General features: G+C 30.3%; 1 protein-coding gene across 2 annotated transcripts in view; it reads right to left on the bottom strand.

Moving 5' to 3' along the window:
* The window catches only part of LOC139514353 (dimethyladenosine transferase 2, mitochondrial-like), a 57,131-nt gene that overhangs the window by 27,026 nt on the left and 17,379 nt on the right, over positions 1-12,726 (bottom strand). The window lies entirely within an intron of this gene.

Below are 12,726 nucleotides of genomic sequence, written 5' to 3'. Positions count from 1 at the left end.
TTTCACATTGTAGATAATTGTTACCTAATAATACCAGTAAGTGGGAGATGATAATTGTCATCATCATATTGTTTTCCTTTCCAAAAGAGCAGCATAGACGCTTACAACAGGATTTAACAGAAAAACATGATGCTTCAGTTGAAATTTGAAATTCCATAGATTTCATTCCCTACCCCCAGGCCCACCCATCATGATTTGCTTATCAGAGGTTCATCTTGCTTACAAAGATGCTATATAACCAAGATAGCTGAAGTCATCCCTTTGAGAGTTTTACAGAGGCAATATTGATTTGGGTGCTATGTAATGGAGAACAAGACTATGTCGTTTTTGAAATGATTTTTTTAATCTTTACATAAGTACCTATTGTAGCTTCAAAAACAGTTCAGCTAAACCCAGTGTGATATCAAAGGAGTTTCACTTAAAGGACAACAAAAACCTATAATGGAATTTCATAATAATATTTACATATTTTTATTTCTTCTTTTAAATATTTTAAGTTCCACCTATGAAAGTCAACAGATCTCGGATTTTATTTCAATTTCTTAATCATCTAATCTTTATTTGATCTTACAATTATATTAGCTATTTATACCATTAAATGACATATCCTATTGAAAGTTAAGAGAATCAAACGATCAATATTTGCAAAGTACAAGTTTGCAAAGTAAAATAATCTTAAAGTATGCTCACACTTTGCAAAAAAGTAAATATACAATGTATTCATTAAATATTTTAAAACTGCGGAATAAAATTTACTGTCATGTATTTAAAAGATTAAAATAGTGACAATTGATGTCAATTTTGATCTTGTGGTACCCTCCTATTTGGTTAACCACAGGGTACTAAAGTTCACATCAACATGCTTACCACAAAATATAAACCTTACTGAGCAGGCATATCACAAGAAATTCTTCCCCCAATTATTATATGTTAAGTAATATCATTTCTAAAAATATCCGAGTAAAATAGATGATACATTATTCTATCAGTGGTGCCAGTATTATAAGGATATCATGGTAAAAATGCAATGACTTGATAAGGACTCCTGTTCAACACACATTTGAATGTAAAGCTTTTTTAAAGTTATTACCATCTTTATCATCTTTAAAATAGTTTTTCTCAACTCAATGACAGAAATGGAGTTCAAATAAAAATCTTTTTCTATATTGTTGTTTGGATGAACAAAACTTGCAGCAATGTTGACCCCCCCCCCCCCCAACTATTTGATTTAAGTTTTTTATCCTACATCGATCTTTTGATGTCGTCCCTAACTGTTAAGATTTTTTTTGCAGCTGTTATTATTTTAATATGCATTATTTTTAATACATCATGAAAAGTGTCCAAGTGCAATATTAAATAGATATAGGAAGATGTGGTGTGAGTGCCAATGAGACAACTCTCCATCCAAATAACAATTTAAAAAGTAAACCATTATAGGTTAAAGTACGGCCTTCAACACGGAGCCTTGGCTCACACCGAACAACAAGCTATAAAGGGCCCCAAAATTACAGCATAGAAGCAGTTAAAAGTACTCCATTACCAAAAGCCAACATACATTAAAATGACTTAGCAAAATTCAGATTTACATTTTTTGCCAACAATAACTGTGTGAGTCAGTGAAAGCTAGAAAATTTAGATACGATATAACAAGTATAGTGACATCATAACCTTCCCTTTTTGAAAACAGTTTCTGGTTATTTCCATGGGTCAAAGGTTCAGCTCAAAAGTAGAAATTTTCATTTAATAAATGCATTACCTCATACAGAAAAAATATGGTATGTTCCCAAATTCCAAATTGATGAATCACATATATTCCCTTCCCATTTGTTTTTTTCTAGCTGTTCCTTGCCCTACTTTATATATGTACTATTCCAATGTCAACAGGTTCACAATAGTACATTTAAAAGTCTCTGCATACTTATAAAATAACATGGGATTCCACGACCTAGTTAAATTAGTACTTGATTTTAAATTTCTTAGGTTATTTTTTATCATGTCTTTGCAAATTGTTAATCTTATAGATAAAACAATGAAACTAATTATGGTCTACAACTCAAGAGACAATGATAGACAAATGGTCAACTCTAAATCAAACAGGTTATCTTCAAACTTGATGTAATGATATGACTTTGTTAAAAATTAGTTTATTTCAATTTGTTTCACATTTGGCAAAATACCAAAATATCTCGGTCAATGTTACACTAGGTTCTTTTTTTATTCCTGTTATTTCAAAGATAAACTGTGACTTGATTGTAAATGTTTTTCTCAAATTATTACAATTCTTTCCAAATTCTGACCTACTTTTTTCATCAAACCAATTTACTGTTCATTTGGTCGTAATTTTACCAGTCTGGGAGAGCCATACTTAGTCTAGTCATCAATAACAGGAGTGCACATGCAAAAAGAAAAACATTTACAATCATTTCCCACTGTTTGTTTGTTTAAGTACTAGATTCAAGGTCGTATTAAAGGTACTTGTTTTTCAATTCCTATTTAACTTTCAAATATACTGTGAATTCATTTATTTTTTGGGTATCAATTTTCATGGATTAGGGAAAACTTTTTGGTGAATATTTGAATTTGTAGTTCTACTTGTATAAAATCTTTTGCTTGCTTATCCCAAGGACATATAAATATACTCTGTTATATCCTCCCATAATCCATTCTTCTTTCATTCATTTATCAACTTTACTATATACTGTTGGTAGTATGGTTAAATAGTATAAAACTACAAAATGATGATGGCTTGTGGTTTTGTGGTTGTAATTATGGTTTGTTGTTATCATTGTGTAAATTGGTATCAATTTTTAATCTTTTAACACTGTTATATTAATGTTGGTTAACCACAGGGCACACACATTTATCTGGGCACATTTAACCACAAAATATTTCTATATTGATCTGATAAAGATCTGCCACACACAAATAGCTCTTGAAAATTATTTATAATCTAAGTACCAGGACTGATTAAATGATACCATTTAATATACAAAATATAAGCTTGATGCAAAATGAAAAGGTTGCATAAATATTCAATTTCATTTTCTTCCAGAACTGCAAACAAAAAGCAATATTGTCTTTCTAAGTTGTGATGTTACACTTTAGTAAAGGGTGAAGGTTGGTACTTATTAAAATGTTCAAACCTGCTGAATTTGTTTGCAACTGTGAGGTCAAGGATAAACAAATACATAATTTCATTAGATATTACTGATGACAATTATGTATCAATATTGTTTCCTTTATCCTAGCTGCCCTTTGAGATAAAACAAATATTTTTTTCTAAGTTAGGTCAATGGAAAAAAGAAAAAGAGTTGTGATAAATAAAAGTTGTTTAGTGTAACAAACAGTAAAATCTGCCTAAACGAAACTCAAAATGTTGGTTAAATTAGAAAGGTGATCAACTTACACAGGTTAACTTAATAAAGAATATTCAGTTGTAACTACGCTATGATTTTGGCCAACTTAATTAGACTCAACTCAAATATGCATTTTGTCATGCCGACTTCTGACCTAACAAATCATACATCATTGGCCCATACAGAATATGATTGAAGTTTTAAGGAAGTATTTTTTCCTCTACACTGCAAAAACGCTGAAAAATGTATTTGAATGCCTTGGTAAAGTTGTCAATATGGACAGGTTTCTTAATTTAAACAGAATTTAATTTAAACAGTTTTCACTGTAATAACCTAATAAGAAAAATAGTCTACAATAAAAAGCAATTCATGAACAACAATTTTCTTTTATGAATGCATTACCTCACTCAGTAAAATCCTGGTGTATTCCCTCTTTCCAGAATTATGAATCATATTCCGAATCCACAAACATATTTGCACATTTCTAGCTTAATTTTATCAAGGTTTTCAATTCTGTCGGCGAACTATTTTGCATATCAAATACATTTTTTAAATAGACTAAATGAACCATATATTATTACATACTCTGCCAGGTATTCACTTATAATATTTGAAGTGTCTAAAAAAAACATAATAAAAATTTATAGGGGAACAAAAAAAATATGGATTTTTTTTCAAATTTTACTAATTCATCCCTTAATTAAATATTTATGCTTAGTACTGCGTGTCTGAATGCCCTATTTGGCACAAGTACTCTGCTGATAACATATTAAGGACGTTTTTAAAAGGAGGTTAGAAATAAGGACTGGGTTAAACAAACAAGAACTTAATCTTGTTTAAATTATAAGTGCTTATCAAATTAGCAAAATGCAACAAATCTAATTCCTTTTGAAAATTTAAATGATATTTTGATGATTTGTGCAACCCTGAGCCAAGATTTGCAAAAACACAAATCTAGATTATTTTTATGGAATTTTAAACAAACTTAATGGAAGATCTACTGTAGAATCAGTCAGTTCATGACTAAAAACATTCTTAATATTTTAACATAACTTTATTTTAATAGTTGCAACTTACATTTTCATTAAAAACATATAATTCTTGAATCCCATATTTATCTTATTTTTATTGCTTCAATTAAAGTTTAATAAATGACATCCACTCTTCAATACCTTCCAAAAAATATTTGTCAATAACTTATTTTCATAAACATACATGTCATGGACTTGTTTACCCCTAAAATTCTGCTAAAAATTGTAAAGCCATTTAAGCTTTATTGGCATGATAACCAGTTCTGAAACAGGTCTATTTCTAGCACAAACAAATATTAGACTACAACACTGAGTGAAATCACAAAAGAATATCTTTGGCCCTGCAAACTATCAATACATTGCAGTAAGTATATTTAATTGCCCCCCCCCCCCCCCTTCAATAGGTTAGACAGGAATTTTATTCCTTTTAGGACATCCTCATAAAGTGCTCTACAACTTTGTATTAAAAGATTCATCAATAACTGTCAAACTGTTTAGAAGGCACATGAACATACAGTCAGACAGGGTGATTCCTATATACTCTAAAAATAATTAAAAGAAGGCAAAAAAGCATTTTGGCACCTGTCCAAAGTCAGGAAGGAGCCTTTTGCCTTTGTAAGTCTTGTATGTTTATTTTTTTTTAATATTAGTTTATTTATATATTTCACAGTTAAGTGTGATGTCAATCTTATCCTTTTACTTTATTTGAAATAACCTGTAACCTTGCAATTACAGACCTTTAAACACATACAAGGAGGAGAGTATACAATAATAAGATTAGACGTAATACCCTAAAGTACAATTAAATCATACTCCAGATTTGTTAGCAGTATTTTCCATAGGAAATTTTGTGTTGTTCAAAATTTTTAAACCTCCCACTAATATGACTTCTAGCTCTTGTCAAATAATGACCTCTAAGCTCCTGTCAAAATATATTGGAGAGATCAAACCAATACTTTGAGAAACCTTTATTTCTTTCTAAAATCAGCTGCTGGTAAATAATTGGAAAGGAGTGTAAAAAGAGAAGGGTGAATATTCTGTTGGTACCAGCACACTTCAAGAACTCAAGACTGAATCACATAAAAAAAAATTGCATCCTGCATCAATAGGAATTGGTATTCTGATTCATAATGGAATAAAATCTATATGACAGATCAAGCAAATGGATTTCAATTCAGCATCCACAGGACTTATGTAAAATTCAGAAAAAAATAAAATCATTTTTATATTGAATATTTTAATGAAAAATGTATCAAAAAAATTTAATATATAAAATGCAGAATAACACATTTTCAATATACTGTTGAAATATCAGAACAAACTATTAAACCATATACTTATTGTTAGAGCACTTCACAATAGTCATGAACCCTACACAGGTCCTTAAGTAATTATGTAGAAACTGAAACTGAACAATCAGATGTACTTTGAATGTATATCTCTTACATCATAGACAACAATCATTACCCGGATGTTCAGTTGCAATGGATTGACCAAAAAATAAAAATGAGCCATTTATATCCTAAAAGAAGGACAGATGATATTGATGACTATTATGTCACTAGATTTGAATTTAAAAATAAATGAATCAATATGTTTTTCACTTGTAACCTTGATGAAAACAATAAATAAAGGATTGGATCAATTGTCCTTGAATTTCCTGTTTATGCATACCTTTGGAAATTTTGGCAAAATGACTAGAGCTATTTTTTAAATATCTTACTCATCACTATTCTTAAAAGCATTAACTGAAATGAGATTCAGCATGTTATGGAACGAGAAAGCAAAGAACTCATTTCTATTTAGTTCAACCTGAAAAAAAAATCTTATTATACAGCTTCCTGTTGGGGTCAAGCATCTTAAATTAAAGGTTATCAGTAATGAACTGAGAAGGGGAAAAGTTTAAAAAGCAAACACTTTGAAATTTTGATAGTTTATGAACTAATTAAAGACAAAGAATATTTCTATAGTTTCTCTCTATATTGGTTAATATTCTATAAAAGTACATTTGAACGCCAGTGATCATGAGTTTAACGTAAGAATTAGCCTATAAATATCTGTTATCAGAAAAGAAAATGCAAGCTAAACAAACTTGATCACTTTCAAAATAAATTTATGGAAAACCTATATTTTCCCTGCAGACCTTTCAGATTTTTAATTAAATTTGAATAGAAAAATCACTCCCTGATTTTGTCACATATAAAATTTAATATAGTGACGACAACACAAAAAACTTTTAATATTTTTTTAATGGTAACAATACCTCGCTATGACACTCATTATATTTTTTTACATATCTTTTTTAAGATAAAAAAAAATGTATAGAAAACAGACTTGATTAATTATGCAAATCTTTTTCATCAAAAATATCAACTGACTAATTTATTTCCAACATTACTGACAGATGACCAGACTGAGCAAAGGGACACTCAGTAAATTGCAATTTTTTTTAAAAATAAAATGTATTGCAAACAGACTTGCTTATGCAAATTTTTCAGCACAAGATCAACTGACTCATTCAATTCCATTAAGTACTAGTAGATAATTGTGACCCAGACAGACCAGGGTAGGTAAACAAAATAAACTACACTTCAGAATCAACTTGATACCCTAATATAACATCAAATAAATATTTTACCAAGTGACCCTCAAAATCAAAGCATGTACACTTTTATCAGTAGATGTATCATTAGGTACAATCATCTTTTTAACATTTAAAAGACATTTATCATATATAGTTATTTCAAAAACATATTAAAGCATTCTTTAGTAGCACTTTAATAGTAAATTATCTTCAGAAATTAAATAATAATTTCATAATTTCCCATAACAGTATCTAATGATGATATCAAATGTTCATTAAATGCATGTATATGGCATTAAGTACAAATACAGAATTCAAATAAATGTTTGATAAATCAAAGTAGGATTTTTCTAAAGAATGCAATGGAAAATTGCTCTGTCAAATTAAAAAAGATTAAAACTCTTCAATTTTCATGTTTGTTCAGTCCTTTTACTTTCTTCTCAGGGGAGAAATAAATGTTGAAATGCAGCCACATCTGACATTAAACAAAAGTAACTTCATCAGGCATCAATCCTTTGCAGTCTTTATTTTCCCTCGAACCTCAAAAAGGTTAAATTATATGTACATTGTTAAATCTGGTTAGTATTATAAAGGTAGCCTTGTAATGCCTTAAATTTAAAGAAATATAACAGAACAAAAAATAGTTTTTGTTCCCTTCTAAGCCATCTTGTTTATGTAAGTCATGACAATGCTAAAAAACAAGACATATTGGGAAACATCCTGTTGGCCTTTTGCTCTGAAACAAGATACAATGTAGTCCACATTCTTTTATTTAGTGGAAGGATCACTGTTATTAAATTTCATGTCAGCGAGTACAAAACAATATACATCAGCAAAACATTATACAATGGCCAATCTCTTTTTTCTTTATCTACAGAAGTTTCTTCTCAAATGCAAAATGCCTTAAAATTATCATTAAATGGCAATAACTCCTACACATACAGTAGACTGACTATTTTATCTGCTTACTTATTTACAGATCTAATTTGCGTTTAGAGCTTCTCTCTATCTAATATTATTTTCAAGATAATAAAAAAAAAAACAATAGGAAATGGTTAAAATCATAAATTAGGGCCAATAGCTCCAACAGGGAGTCAACTGACAAAATTTCCACTCTGTTCTGATTTATTTGTAGATCTTGTTCTGTTGATCATTTTTGCATTGAAAGTTTCTGTCTATCTGCTATTCTTTTCGAAATAAAATAATCATCATTTAAGGGAAAAAAATCCTATACATAGTAATCTCATAAAATTGATCAAAATAGACAGTTGATAAATCTTGGCATTCAAAATAACAATCAATGCTTGTGTTTAATCCTATGTTTTATTTCAAGCCATGGCAGCCATGTTGGTTTACAAGCAGGATCATCAGACACATATTTTAAACTAGATAGATACACCAATGATAATTGTGGTTAACCTTGGTTCTGAATTACCCAGTTGTTTTAGAGAAGGCTTTTGTAAAATTTGACTGAAGATGGACAATGACAGACAATGACAGATAAAATGGAGTCAACTTAAATAAATGAATCCATAGTGTGAAACAAGTCTTGATATATAAGTCACTAGTGACTGATATTAAGTAAGGGATTCATTTTTGCATAAACCAAATTCCATTACTTGAATTCTTTGATCATAATGATGCTAAGAATATTTCTATCACACTGAATATTCTTCATACTAGAAATAACATTTTTAGGATGGGGACCACCATTATATTTAAAAAAAACTATTTTTAGAATTAGAAATCTCTTTTATACTTAAAATAAAGTTTTAAGGATAGGCTGAAAATTTTCACCAGCTGATCAGTTGAGAGAAATTATTTCAAAATACCACACAAGGCAAACCAGACTTATCTGCATGGAAATGATATTCACAAATTTTGACCTTGGAACAGGATCAAGTAAAAAATAAATAAAGTGTTGTAGGCTTTAGAAATAGAAAGACCATGCAATATAAATCTTGACCATTTATCATAAGTGACATGAAATTGGAATGTTAGAGAGTATAAAAATACACACGCATTTGTTCAACCAGAGAGAGGGAGGGTAGGCAGAAAACATAAAGTCAATAATGAAAAAAATATGTTTAAAAGAGATACAATCAATATTCAATATAAAACCATAGAATCTTGTGGCCACTCCAATAACTTTCCAGAAACCCACTTTTAAACGATTCTTGTATTGTTTCTTAAGTGTATCAAAAGGTTATCATCTATGCCTTTTCAAGTTATGGCATGGAAAACACTCTTACATGTCTAAGTATCACTTTATGTTACTTTAAGGTCTAGAACTCATCAATAATAAAAGCTCAATCACGAAAATCGAACATGAACTTCTTTAACTCATTCGCCCCCAAGAGATTTCTGGAAAATGAGGCATTTTCGAAATTTTGCAATCATATGCAAATTATATGCAAATTAGCAGACTCTTGATGCTGTAACTGGTGCTCATCTATTAAACTATAAATTGGGATTTGGGAGCGGATGGCATAGTTAGGGGGTGTGGTGGGGTGGGAGGTCGAATATTTTCTTGAGGGTTTGAACCCACCCTCACTGAAAAATGATAATTTTCTGTCTATTTCCCTATTTTAAAACGACCTTGAGAGGTGAACATTGACATCACTGTGTTTCTTTGTCATTAGGTTATTACCCTATAGTTACAGCAGTCAATTCATGCTAACTGGGAGTATGTGAGACTGGAGTGTCTTGCTGGGTAATTATTATGGTCAATTAAGGTCTGCCTATATGGCTGTTTTTACTGATTTTTGGCAAAACGGTGACCTAGATTTTACAGACTAGGTTCCTATTGGCCATATTATACCTCAATGTGTTCCTGAACCACCTATGCATGCATTTATGATAATAGTTTATGCCTACAGTCACTCTCAGTTACGTAGTGGTCATCAAAAGATGCCGGCCCCTCCTGATTTTGGCTACTTTTCACGTTTTTCCTATTTTGAACTCTTAAACGTTTTCAAAGTGCCATATTTTCATGAACAGAGATCTGAGGAGAGTTTATGGACCATGAATTGCTTGGTTGAAGTCCCTGCTATCATGACAGATCAGCTTGGGCAGTTCAAAAAGTATAGAGGGTCATAGGGGCCATCAAAGAATGGTTGTTGCCTACAGGAGGGGATTGGGGCTAAAGGGTTAAGTCACAGGAAATAACATATCTAAATTTCAAAAGACTTCCGTCAAAGTGTTATTGCACAGACACACGTTTAGCATCACTTTCTCTACTTAAAGGTCTACAACTCAACAAAGATAATTTTAGCTTGAAACATGACACATGAAAAAACATATCCAGATTTGTAAAGATTTTGTAAAAGCTTTATCAAGCTATTCAACAGACATGATTTGTCAGCCTCCCACCCACCTGCTGTACATAACCTAATTAATAACTGATTCTTTAGAAATCTGGTTGGAAAATGTTTGATTCATTGCTTTCAAAATTCTCAAAACTTCTTCCATAAATTTGAGCATTTTTGTTCAGTTTTTACTTAAAATTTCACATAAATGACAATCTTGAATAGAAGCAATAACAATCCTTGGCCAAATGCCTCATCTCCCTACCTCCTAAATGTATAAATACTTCATAAAAATATGTTCAATTAAGTGGTTCATATATAGAGAGATACAAATTATCTAATAATTCATCAACAACCATCATGACAATTATATTTTTTTCATTTATTTTGGAGAAAGGGGGGAGGGGCTCATGTTCAGACATTGTGTGGGCGAGGGAGAATTAGGATATTTGGGGAAAATTTTAAATAATCTTATTGTTAAAGACATCAACAGTATACACCTATTGACTGGGTGTGAGGGTAATAGCAAGTTTGTTGTCCCTGAGGTACCAACTATTGCTCGAGGCAAAGCCGAGAGCAATAGTTGGTATGCGAAGGGACAACAAACTTGCTATTACCCGCACACCCAGTCATTAGGTGTTTTATTATACTGAACAACTCAACCATTAAGTATTTTATATATATACCAAATAAATAATTTTCTAAAAGTGTATATATATATCATCTGAAAGAAAACAAAAATGTCACATAACTTTATATGCACATGATGAACTATACTTTTTTTTATAATTCGTTTTGTATTAATAAATATTTCATTAATTTCAATCAAGACAAGAAATACTTATGTTAAACTTTCTGTGCTTAAAAAAAATTCTAGCTAAAATACACCAAACGCAAATTCACTTTTTATATACGGAGAGCGAACCCATATTAAGAATAAGGTACTATATTTTAGATCTTTAAAAAATTCCCAGTGAAGATTTTTTTTTCTTTTTTATAATTGCTTCTTATAAGTGAAATTACAATCAACACTAACAGATTCCACCGTTTACAATATTAGCGGGAGTTTGACGTTGCAAAGCATACGTAACCAAGCAGAGTAGTCAATGACATCATTATCGTCCAATGAAAAATAAGCATGAAAAGTACGGGAAAGATGATTATGAAACTATTAACCGGTGTAATAGTCTTTGAAACTATTGACTGGCAAATGGTTCTGTGGAATGAAATAGCACAACTATTTCATTACTTTTTATATAGAAAAAACACACTGAAGTATAATAAATAAATAATATTATTGGTAAAGACTTTCAACAGCCCATAAATTATACTATAAACTTTGTTACACTTTAAACAACACTGACCCTTTCCAATTTTGACCATTATCAATGCACTTTAGTCTCTTTTATACGGTAAGATGCAATTCGGAAAATCAGTGTAAAAATAACCTTATTTATTTCTAAAGATTGAACTATTTTGTTTTCAAGTACATTTTGATCTGATGCAATCTTAAAGAAAATTTCATTCAAACAAGTTTTACTACTTGTCAAGATATAATTATATGGTGACACCTTTCATTCCCTATCATCACTATAATTAGTCTGGAAAGTTTAAAACTAACCATTTCAACAGTTATGTAAAGAAAAATTGACACCTGTATAAATCTATTTATTGTTAAAAAAAATTCCAGATGAAAGTCCAATGACCTTTCCACAGCAAGGAAACAGTACTCAATCAAAGAACTGTAACTCTTGTATTTTTTTCATAAAATTTGACATTTATATTGATCACCAATTTTTGAGAAAGCCATTAAAAAAATATAAACAATGTTGCTGCATTCAAAATTTTTTAACATATTGAGCATACTTATTTTAGTTTTTCAGTAATAGCATAACCTTTTAGCTTATAATGTCAAAGGTTAGACTTTGTAAATACAGCTGTTTCTCAAACCACGCCTCTTTTGGGGAGATCTAGAATATTAATAGAAAATTAATTTTGTTTACATACTCAGGTTCCCAGTTATGCTCTCTGTGTTCCATCTCATAGGGACATAACTTGGGAATGTTACCAGTAAATATACATGTGCATAATTGTTTAAATTGAAATCTGTGGTAACCCTTCATTCGAGGTAGGGGTAGTTAAAAATTAGTGTTAGTTTAAACTCTGAGAAGTTAAGGGCATATAAATGTTGAAAATATGCCGCACAGCCCTATATTTTAACATTTGAATAAATTGTAGAGCTTTCAATTTTAGGATAAGATTTTTTTTAAAACTTCATAGTAAAAGTGGTACAGTTTTACCTGTAAAAGGAGTTCCTATGGGAAATTGCATTGTCAATATTTACAGAAATGCAACCTATACATTCAAAATGACACTTTTAGAATGTCTGCATTTGTGAATATCAAGGGTTGGTATCACAAAAAGGAGCATAACATTTCAGTAGAGAT

This window comes from Mytilus edulis, chromosome 3 (genome assembly GCF_963676685.1).
Source record: "Mytilus edulis chromosome 3, xbMytEdul2.2, whole genome shotgun sequence".
NCBI lineage: Eukaryota > Metazoa > Mollusca > Bivalvia > Mytilida > Mytilidae > Mytilus > Mytilus edulis.
Note: the sequence above shows the minus strand (reverse complement) of the source record. Positions and strands in the feature narration are given on the sequence as shown.